Source organism: Squalius cephalus, assembly GCF_949319135.1.
Source record: "Squalius cephalus genome assembly, chromosome: 13".
Classification (NCBI taxonomy): Eukaryota; Metazoa; Chordata; class Actinopteri; order Cypriniformes; family Leuciscidae; genus Squalius; species Squalius cephalus.
Window position 1 is genome coordinate 37,968,758 of NC_137134.1, and position 12,167 is coordinate 37,980,924.

At 34.3% G+C, this 12,167-nt stretch overlaps 2 long non-coding RNA genes across 3 annotated transcripts; one reads left to right on the top strand and one right to left on the bottom strand.

Moving 5' to 3' along the window:
• The first annotated feature begins 754 nt into the window (after nucleotides 1-754).
• LOC307170071 lies at nucleotides 755-6,686 on the top strand. Its single transcript, XR_013823282.1, has 4 exons — nucleotides 755-950; nucleotides 1,273-1,320; nucleotides 1,566-1,783; nucleotides 4,064-6,686. It is a non-coding gene; the product is annotated as an uncharacterized lncRNA (long non-coding RNA).
• Nucleotides 6,687-6,934: 248 nt separating this feature from the next.
• Nucleotides 6,935-11,924, bottom strand: LOC307169571. Of its 2 annotated transcripts, XR_013823167.1 has the most exons (6): nucleotides 11,577-11,924; nucleotides 11,314-11,341; nucleotides 10,919-11,155; nucleotides 10,357-10,518; nucleotides 8,995-9,089; nucleotides 7,983-8,444 (listed from the first exon to the last, which is right to left on the bottom strand). It is a non-coding gene; the product is annotated as an uncharacterized lncRNA (long non-coding RNA). The 2 variants fall into 2 exon arrangements; XR_013823166.1 differs by lacking the exon at nucleotides 8,995-9,089 and having other exon boundaries at nucleotides 6,935-8,444.
• Nucleotides 11,925-12,167: the final 243 nt, after the last annotated feature.

Consider the following 12,167-nt stretch of genomic DNA (forward strand, 5'->3'; position numbering starts at 1 on the left):
TTCTGTGTATGGTTGGATAAGTTACAGAAATCTCTAAATAAATTTATACGATTTTGGGTTTGAGTAGTTTTTCACATGTTGATGATCCCATTTTAGGGGTTCATTGATTTCCCATTGATTTATTTTATTTATTTCCCCAGCCAAAAAATAAATACAATTTCTTACTGATACCAAACATTTGAACGGTAGTGATTAATATTACAAAAGATTTATATTTCTGTTCTTTGTAACTTTCTATTAATCAAAGAATCCTGAAAAAAAAAAAACATTGAGCATCAAATCATCATATTAGAATTATTTCTGAAGGATCATGTGACACTGAAGACTGGAGTAATGATGCTAAAATTCAGATTTGGTCAGGAACAAATTATACTTTACTATATATTCACACATATATATATATATATTTAATTGTAATAACATTTCACAACGTTACTGTTTTTTTTTTTTACTTTTAAAAACATGCCTGATAAAAGTTGAATAAGGCCACTGGGAATGGCATCAAATACTACAGCAAACTCTTTAGTAGTTACAGGGATCTTATAATGATTAAGGAATTCACAGTAACGAGATGTTCATTCTTAAATAACTGTCTGACCAAAATTATACCGTTATTGTACCAGTTTCTGTAAAATAAAGATTTATTTTTAAACGTAATATATATTTTTTGCTCCAAATCACAGAGTTGAGTGGAGGAAAGTTATGCTTAAAAATGAGTTTTTGATTTATTTCGTCTCGCGGTGATGACGTCACCACTTTCGATGACGCGCGCTTTCCGAGTCTTTTCAGGTAAACAGTTCACACGTTAAATCATGTAACTGTACTATAAAGTTTATTCAACATTTGGGTTTCATCGTGTGTCTGTTTCTTTTCACGGTTTACTCGACATTTTACGGGGTCTTTTCTGAAAGGTTTTCATCGTGTGTCTGTTTCTTTTCCCATACAAAACGGTAAGATGTTAGCGAACTACTTGTTGTTGTGAAGTTATTTGGGAATCGGATTCATGTGGACAAATTACAAGGGTTGATAATGTCGTCAGTGGCTGTCTTTATATTTACATTTATATTACTGTTGTAATATTTTACTGTATCATTCTTGTATTCTCTATATTCTTGTTGAATGAGTATTGATAGTCTGTGGATCATCACTATTATCAGAGAAGCTGAAAAGCCTCTTTATTTCATGTCAATAGATCCTGTTTTCTCCTCATTCATTATGCTGATGTCTTCAGATCTGTAAATTCACACATTAAGCTAATTTTATTGTCAACAGATTTGAGCAAACGACACGATCAGCTATTTTGACATCTGCAAGATATAGGTAAGTATTATAATGGCTTTTATTTCAATAATCTGTGATGAACCATGTTTCATATGCAACACAATAAACAAAAAAAAAGTTGAGTTAACTCAATAGCTGTGCCATTTGTTTCTTGCAAATCTGTAAATATATTTATGTTTTAATCTTGTTTTATTCTTATTTTTTTTACAATGTGACTATAAATACTTAAAGTGGGTGGACTATTTTTTTTTACTCAGTAAGTGATTTCTTCTTGATTTTGTCAGATCTGCTCCTCCTCCTTCAGTGAAGCTCCTCCTTCAGTGAAGCTCCTCCCACTGCAATTCACCAATAAATGCTGGAATATTCCCATCAGCTACAAGTGAAGACGAGCATCAAACCATTAGGAAGAGCTGAAATCTGCAAAGACAGAGTTTATTGAAGGACAGTGAGAACATGAGAGATCCAGAACACTGCAGAATGAAACACACTGAAGAACAAAGAGGTTGGTGTTTATTCCTGATTCTTCATTAGTGAGGCTGAAGAACATTAAGGTTATAAAGCAGTTCATCAGATTTAGATCTGTTATAGTAGGACAAATCTAGTTGTGAATTATAATTAAAGCAGCTAATAATATGAACCGGGTGCAATTATTTATTTTTAAAACAAGGATGTTTGTTATCTGTAAGTCAATATTAGTTTTATCTGAGTATTTTTTTCTGTTTATTTTACATCTGGTTCAAGTCAAGTCAACTTTATTTATATAGTGCTTTCCACAATACAGATTGTATCAAAGCAGCTTCACAGTATTAGATAAAATAGTACATCAGTTTCTAGTGTTTGTTTCTAGTGTAAAACATCCACGTTTGGTAATGCTGATCAATAGTATTGTTGATTGATTAATTAAATTAAGTATCCCCAACTGAGCAAGCCAAAGGCAACAGTGGCAAGGAACCGAAAAACTCCATCAGGTGACCTAATGGAGAAAAAAAAAACTTGGGAGAACCCAGGCTCAGTCAGGGGCCAGTTCTCCTCTGGCGTTTATGAACTAGAGACCGGATTTAACTGTAAGATTAAAATTATTATATGAATGCCTGGCTGAAGAGATGCGTCTTTAATCTAGTTTTAAACTGGGAGAGCGAGTCTGAGCAACGAACAGTATCCGGAAGGCTATTCCAGAGTTTTGGAGCTAAATGTGAAAATGCTCTCCCTCCTTTGGTGGATCTGGATATCCTAGGCCAAAAGCCTCGAATTTAGTGACCTTAAAGAGCGCGATGGATTATAGGGTGATAGAAGATCCGTTAAATAAACTGGAGCTAAGCCGTTTAGGGCTTTATAAGTCAGTAGCAATACCTTGTAATTAATACGGGACTTTATAGGTAACCAATGTAGTGATGATAAAATTGGTGTTATATGATCATATTTTCTTGATCTAGTAAGAACTCTAGCGGCGGCATTTTGGACTAACTGTAGCTTGTTTATTGAGGATGCAGGACAACCAGCTAATAAAGCATTACAGTAATCTAGTCTCGAGGTCATGAACGCATGAACTAACTTTTCTGCATCAGAAACTAATAGCATATTACGTAGCTTAACAATGTTTCTAAGGTGGAAAAAGGCTGTTTTTGTAACATATGAAATATGATTTTCAAAAGACAGGTTGCAGTCTAATATAACACCCAGGTCTTTTACTGTAGAGGATAAAGTAACAGGACACCCTACTATGTTAAAGTTGTATTGTGAGAGGTTCTGTGGGTGTTTTTTTGAACCGATAAGTAGTACCTCTGTCTTGTCTGGATTTAATAAAAGAAAATTGCGCGTCATCCAATCTTTTATATCTTTAACACACTCTGTCAATTTGGATAATTTAGCGTTTTCATCCAGCCGTGATGAAATATATATTTGAGTGTCATCAGCATAACAATAGAAACTAATTCCATGTTTCCTTATAATATTTCCAAGTGGCAGCATATGAGAATAATAGAGGGCCTAACACAGATCCTTGCGGCACTCCATAGTTTACTGGAGTTATGATCAATTTTTCTCCATTTAAATAGACAAAATGGTAGCGGTCAGATAGGTTCACAATTACTGCAACCATGTTACCAAACTTATGGATATGTCTTAATACAGTTTTTGCTCATTCCAAAATATTGTTATTATCTTGCTAAAACACCAACATTTAAAAACAATGATCAAATAAATAGACTTTGCTACACATGGTTTAGTTTGTGTAAAAACAGAGAGTGTTAAAATTATAGCATTATTGCATATTTTTAAAATGTTAATATTTTAGGTAGTTGCATAGTTTATCAAATATTTAACAGTTCTCACTACAAAAATGTGATTTATTCAGAGCCCCTAAAGGGACATGGTGATGGAAAAACTATATTTCATTGTTTTTGCGTTCTTTAGGGTTGCAAATGAACAAAGACGTTTGCTTTCCTGCTCCAACCCCCTCTTTCTTACCACGAGGGCCATTAGTGATCCGTGACTAGGAACAATCTAGTTGTGAATTATATGGTGGCTACAGCGCTTCCCATAATGTTTACCCATTTGTGTCTGTTTGAACACACTCGACCACATGAGCGTCTACACTACCAAAGCAATCCGGTTGAATGTGTTTTCGACTACCTCTGGAAGTGGTCAAAAGTGGACAAGCTCAAATTGTTATAGACCCTGTTTACACCAGTGTTTAGCACGTCCACTTGTGATCTAGTTTTTTTTTTCACTACATAATTGTTCTTTTATTGATTCACTGAGCACTTTTTAACTTTAATTTCAGGCCCAATGGATGAGAATGAAGAAGTGAATGAAGTGGAAAAACATCAAAGAAGATCTCAGAAATCTTTCACTTGCAATCAGTGTGGAAAGAGTTTCACAAGCAAACAGAAGCTCAATGTTCACATGAGGATCCACACTGGAGAGAAACCGTTCACATGTGATCAGTGTGGAAAAGATTTTAACCAAAATGGTAACCTTAAGTCTCACATGAGGATCCACACTGGAGAGAAACTGTTCACATGTGATCAGTGTGGGAAGAGTTTTAGACATCAAGGACACCTTCAGGAACACATGAACATCCACACTGGAGAGAAACTGCATGAATGTGATCAATGTGGTAAAACGTTTTTGAGAGCTTCAGCCCTGAGGAGACACGTGAAAGTTCATTCACAGGAGAAACCACATTCATGTTCTTTGTGTGGAAAGAGTTTTTCACGTCTGTACCATTTAAAAGAACATCAGAAAATACACATTGGTGTAAGAAATCACATGTGCTTTGAGTGTGAGAAGACTTTTATCACAGCTGAAGTTTTGAAACAGCACCAGAGGATCCACACTGGAGAGAAACCTTACAAGTGTTCACACTGCGACAAGAGATTCAGTCGGTCAGGAACCCTGAAAAAACACGAGAGGATCCACACTGGAGAGAAACCGTATCACTGCACTGCATGTGGGAAGAGCTTCACTCATTCATCTAATCTACACAGTCACACAAAAACTCACATTAAGTAGCTTATCTTCAGTTCCAGCACTTTCAAGTGCGATGCCACCTCTCTTTCCTATTAGTTTGTCTTAACCAGCCTCAACCACGGCTGTAGCCAATTATGAAGTCACTGAGCTCCAGACTTCAGTATATTTCTGAGGTGTATATAATAAAGGTTGTGAAATAATTCCTTAATATAGTATTAACTCTACTTTAGTGCTGCAGGGATATTGCACAGCTCCAAGATCTTCTCGTCTGAGCTCTGCGGTCTGTCGCCGCTCATCAACATCAGAATATTGAGATGACCAATCAAATTAAAGTAGACAGGCTTTATGTTCACAGAAGCTGCTGAGCGCATGTTCTAGCCTTCAGTTAACGGTCATGAAGTGTGAGATCAAATATAGCTAAACTAAACATTTCATATTTGACAGCTATTTTAGGATAGAAATGTTAAACAACCGACAAAAATAATCAGGAAAACTGATGTATATAAATATCAGTTGAGCCTATGTTTATGACCCCGAACCCCCTGAACTACCTCATATCTGGGACACCGGCGATTCTAGAACTCTACAGCCCTGGCCACAACCATCGACAGTATAAAAGAAACATTGTCAACATTTGTCACATTAAATAGTTTATATTTAACTGTGAGATTCACATCAACTCAAAGATAAAGTTTCTTCCCAAAGAGCAATATCGCATATATAATGTTGCTCAATATAATCTATATGTTTAAAAGTACAAGTGTGGTTTTTTTTTTACATTTTTTACTAACTGTTCTTGCTCAGGAAGCTGAAGAAGAGGCTGATTGAGATGCTTTATTATCTTGTTAGTCAATAAAGAGAGAGATCTGTCTTATTTGTTTCCAGTTTTACTTTATTTTTGCATTTGCTGCACCAAGTATTAAACTTTTATTGTCCATTTTTATTGTCTGCTCCTTCTTCTTGCATCAAGAAAAAAAAAACAATTAGTTACTTCTAATGTTTTCCTGCTGTTAGTTTGATTGCTTATTGCTCTCCTCATTTGTAAGTCACTTTAGATAAAAGCGTCTGCTAAATGATCAAATGTAAATGTATTGTATTTAACAGATTTTATAAGGAAGCAGATTGATGGAGGTAAAATGTGTGCAATGGTTCTCATAGATCTCCAAAAAGCTTTCGACAGTGAATCATTCAGTACTGTAAGATAAATTAAGTGTCTGTGTTTTTCAAGTATGCTGATAGCCTTGTTGAACTTTTATTAAACTGGGAGAATTCAAAGTGTAGAAATTGATGTGTTTCTCTCTGAATAAACAATTATTAATAATGGAGTTCCCCAGGGAAGTGTCTTAGGCCCCCTTTTATTCCTCCTATACATAAATGATATGCAAGCAGTTTGTGACTGTAATTTGTTCTCTGCTTTACTGGTTTCAGATAAAGATGTCAGTAAAATACAAGTGATATGAGGAGTTATATAAAGTAAGAGACTGGCTCTCTGAAAGTAAACTCTTATTGCATTTAGGTAAAAAACGGGATCATGTTATGTGAGTCTAAAAGTAAACTGAACAAGGTTCCTAACCTGTGTGTCAAGGTAGGGGATTGTGTAATATCAAACAGAAATAGTGTTAATTATCTTGGCTGTGTCCTTGACAATGATTTAAGTGGTGCAAGTATGGCTATGAAAACTTTAGGTAAGGCTAATGCTAGAACAAAACTTCATGCTAGATATGTTAGTTTTCTGGCTAAACAAAATGTAAAACTACTTGCATCATGTTTAGTGCAATGTCATTTTGAGTAAGCATGCATTTCTTGGATGTCTGATCTGTTCTGTGTATGGTTGGATAAGTTACAGAAATCTCTAAATAAATTGATACGATTTTGGGTTTGAGTAGTTTTTCACATGTTGATGATCCCATTTTAGGGATTCATTGATTTCCCATTGATTTATTTTATTTCTTTCCCCAGCCAAAACATAAATACAATTTCTTACTGATCCCAAACTTTTGAACGGTAGTGATTAATATTACAAAAGATTTCTGTTCTTTGTAACTTTCTATTAATCAAAGTTTGAGCATCAAATCATCATATTTGAATGATTTCTGAAGGATCATGTGACACTGAAGACTGGAGTAATGATGCTAAAATTCAGATTTGGTCACAGGAACAAGTAAGACTTTACTATAAATTCACATGGATTTTTATTTATTTATTTAATTGTAATAAAATTTCACAATATTAGTGTTTTTTTAAATGCAGCCTTTGTGCCCATACAGAAATGTAATATATGTCAATATATGTAAATTACATATATAATGTTAGTGCCCATGTATGTCTGCTGCATATATGAGAATATATGCAAAATTCATATATGTAAAACACATATACATATATGAAACATATATTTCAAAATATATCAAAAATGGCCGTTTTCATGTAAGTGCCATATATTTTCCCGTATATGCACATAAATGTGAAATATATGTAAGACGCATATATGTATACACGCATATATGGCGCATATATGTATACACGCATATATGGCGCATATATGTATACACGCATATATGGCGCATATATGTATACACGCATATATGGCGCATATATGTATACACGCATATATGACGCATATATGTATACACGCATATATGGCGCATATATGTATACACGCATATATGACGCATATATGTATACACGCATATATGACGCATATATATATATACATGCATATATGTACTTATTTCTATAGTACATACTTTCACATGTATTAGGGATACAAACCTTATATCTGAATGCCTTGAAATTAAATGCCTATAGTTGGAGATTGTCTATTGTGTGAATACCAAATATAGTATTTTAATACAATAATGCAGTGTTTTCTTTGTCATTTTTGACAAATACATCCACAAAGTACCATAACCATATGCCACAGCTTTAAAAATGCATCAGTATCACATGCATGTACACTGTAAAACTTTTCACTGTAAATTTACAGTTAAATACTGGCAGCTGGGTTGCTATCCACATACTGTATTTTTACAACACTACTACAGTAAACAGCATTTACAGTACTCCACTGTAATTACCAAATACAGTATATACCACATTTTACATTAAACTTGTCGACAGCAATAAATTGTATTTTTACAGGGAATACTGCTTTTATTATTACATAATTAAAATATTATACTTTAAGGTTTCATAAGAGTAGTCACACTAGGAAAAAGAAAACATTTTCTGGGTTTTAAAACATTTATTTAGTTAAATTGCCTTCTGTGAACATGTTGGCTGAATTACTTTTTAAACATAAAATGCAATTTTAACACTTAAACAGGTAACAGTTAGCACTTAATTAAAGGAATAGTTCACCCAAAAATTTAAATTAGCACATGATTTACTCACCCTCAAGTCATCCTAGGTGTATATGACATTATTCTTTCAGACGAATACAATCAGAGTTCTATTAAAAAATGTCCTGGCTCTTCCAAGCTTTATAACGACAGTGAAATGCTGTTTCTTTTTTGAAGTCCATAAAAGTGCAAACGAAATCCCATTCAAAGTCTGCCAGGTTTCGCAGAAGTGAGGACACCTGTAGGCTTACAGTGGTGTTCTTGTTTTGCACAACTTGGCCAGTTTTCTTTGAAGTTACTTGTCCTTTCTTTGTTTTTGATCCACGTTCAGGATTGATGTCAAGAAAGTGTCTAAAAGGCAGAAAAAAACAACAATTAAATATTATTAACTGAGTGTATATATTTTGACAAAGAGAGACAGCACAAAAGCGGTCTAAAACTGAACAACATGAAAAAAATAAAATAAATGCAATGTTGGATGTTGTGAAAAAAAAAATGCAATGTTGGATGTTGTGATCAATAACTGATATTTTTTCTGCCCTGGTAAAATACATCAACTCAATGTGTCTGTTTACATGCACACTGTCAACTAACTAAATTTTTGGAAGTGGGGTTGCCAGATTTAAAGTTTTATTCTACAACTTTTGTCTACTCATCACCCAGCTCATTAACAATATCATGCCCTCATCCGGTGCCATCAGAGTATCAGTGGAAAGGCAGTCTTTAGACTCTCCGTTTATATAGAGCACACACTGCCAGAATCCAGCCCAAACCTTTGTGACAGAAATAATTTAACTTAATTGCAAGCCTTGCAATGTTTATTGCATATATGACAACATGATTTACCAGACTAAAATGCATGTTTGCACCCAAAAATTTTAATTCTGTCATTATTACTCACCCTCAAGACTTTTGTTCATCTTCGGGACACAAATGAAGATATTTTTGATGAAATCTGATAGTTTTGTCCTTCCATTGATATCAATATCATTGCAACTGTCAAAGCCCAGAAAAGTGGTAAAAACATTGGTAAATATATAGCTACAGTGGTTCAACCTAAATATTATGAAGCAGGGTTTCTGCACATTTTTTAAAGTCAAATTTAAGGCTTTTTAAGACCTTTTTAAGACCCGAAGAAATCAAAATTAATACCATGCATTAGGGGTGAGCAATATTGACAAAATATGTCTCGATCGATATTTTCAAAGTTTTCTTGATAATAATTAGATAACATTTTACGGATTGTGTTTCTGTGCTTGGTGCCATGGCTTGTTTAGGCCTGTTGACAGCTGACTGACAAAGATATTCATATTCTATGCAGTGGTCAGTTTACAGCAGTGACAGAAATTAACATTTTTTATTAAGGGGTAATATATTTGCCACCTTAAATTGATTTCAAGGGGCATTTTCACCTATATACGGACATTTGTAGATGTTTCAACAAGATATCTTTCACATCTACTGCAGTCAGATTCACCCGTGTTCACTCTGAAGGAATCACTCACATGGCTGGGCACTTGTATGACACATCAAGGATGTTAAGAGGCTAAAAGCAGGTTTAAAAATTGAAGTCAACAGGGTGCAAATTTTAAAAAGAGGATAACACGGTGTAGGCAACACCGATTTTTGTCGTTGTTCTCTGTATTGACAGCACTCCAAATTTACAAAAAAATTAGCTCAATGTTAAAATTGACCGGAGTTCTCCTTTAAGGTTGCACTAGTTACATGGATTATTTAAACAATGTTTTTACTAGCTTTCTGGGCCTTAAAAGTTGCAAAGACGTTGCTGTCTATGGGTGGTTCAGAAACCTCTCAGATTTCATCAAAAAATATCTTAATTTGTGTTCTGAAGATGAACGAAGGTCTTACAGGTTTGGAACGACATGAGGGCGAGTAATTAATGACAGAATTTTCACTAATCCTTCAACTGAAAACAACTTGCACCGATATATCTTAAAATATATGACTGCCACTGTTTTATCTCAAGATGCACACCAGTAATGTTTTTTTTTTTTTTTAATGATACATTATTATAAAAGCTGCTTAAATACCCTAATTTTATTAAGGCCTAGACCTGGCTTAAGCTAAGCCCTGTATGGAAACCAGGGCCATATTGTTCATACCAGTAGTCAACATAATAAATACTGTCAAGTCAAGGTTAGTGACACAATTCAGTCTAATATATATATATATATATATATATATATATATATATATATATATATATATATATGTATGAATGGCAAATATGCCAATGACTAACCTCTGACCAAACTCAAGGTGCTGCCTCTTCCTGGTACTGCAAGCTGAAGTTATAGGAGGAGGCAAACAGCGCTGCCAGGCCAGTGATGAAGAGGCTGTGATCCTTCACACACACCTTGACCTTCCAAACTTAATATCCAGCACTGGTTGCTTAGAGATTGGCCTGTAATGGAATAAAAAAGAAAATAAAAAAAAAGAATAAATAAATAATATTAATAATTAAAATAACTACTGTGGGTTCCACTGTGGTTCGATGTAGTTGTCTATTCATAGTTCTATGAATTAAATTTTTCAACTAAAAATTAAAATTGGTTAGAATGCTAAAATGCACTGGCATATAATTTTGTTTGTTTTAAGCATAAACTCACTTAATTTTGACTTATTCTTTCAGAAAACAAGACAATTTTTACGTGTCTAATAAATGCTTCTTCATGTAAGAATTGTAGATATCTGGACTGGAAACAAAATAAAAACACTAATTAAGAAAAACATATTTTGCAGTAGGGTGAGTAAATGATGGCTTTTCATTTTAGGTTTCATCTACCCCTTTAATGTTTACATACCAGGAAATAAGTCGTGGACTTTCTGGCAAATGGACATCAGCGATGCAAATTTCTGAAACAATTTTTAAAAAGGACAGCACAACCTTGATCAACAGAACCCAAAACATAAAACATATTACAAATTAATGAGATTTGCTGAATAATCTCTACTTATCTGCTTGAAGGATAACACCGTCTAACTTCTTTGAATTAGGGAGTAGTTGTAGGACCATGGGATGGCAATCAGGAACAGGCCTACTACATTTGAAAACAGCATTAGGAACATGGATTTTCATGTGCTAGCAAAATTCTGACAACGATTCAAAAGCACGATCACAGAACTGACAGAATTTGACAGCATTTTTTTTTTTTTTACAACCTAGACTATAACTGTAACACTACTTAAAAGCACTTACATTAACAATGGCCATCAGATTACAAAGCCTAAAACGAAAAAAATATCAAATGCACGTCATGCAAATAGCATGGTAAAGGTTGTCTATTATATGAAATGTCGAAGTTAACGTTACTTGGTAAACAGGTGGAACAGAGTCAGTGAATTGCTTGCGCGGCCACGGTAGTAAACCGCGTTCGCAAAATCAAACCAAATACGTGAAAACAATGTAGAAATGCGAACGCAAAAAAAAAAAAAAAAAAAAAAACCTATATATTGGCTTACCGTATCACTCAGTTGAACAATTCTCCATCTTCTCAAACTCTAAATCCCACTTATCGTCACGCGCAGGTTAGATTATTCAATGACAAATTCTTCCATCCGTCTTCAGGTAGCTGCTACCGTTAACGTCGTCCATTTTCTGCTGCGTCACAGGCAACTAATGTTTGAAACACGAACCGAACCGAACCGAACCTCAAAAAAGCTTTAAAATTGCTCACAGATTCGCAGACATTGTTTATCTTGATAACAGGAATGATTATTTGTTCAGTTGAATCCCGCTGACAAGACGAGTTTGCCTGTTGTAGCTGCCTAACGTTACTGTCTGCTCGCATGACGCGTCACATTTGAACTGAATTGAGCGCGAAAGAAATCAATCCCACAATGCAATGCCTTTTCAGTCAGTATGATGGTAACGAATTTATCAGGACGAAAACATAAATGTGCTGTATATTTACAGCTGTTCTGTAAAAGATACAGCTTAATACTGTATTATGGAAATACAGTAGCCTACAATTCTGTAAGAAATTCGTTGTAAATTTACAGTAAAGGGTTACAGTGTATGTTTACATACATTTATTAAATATGTTGAAAACA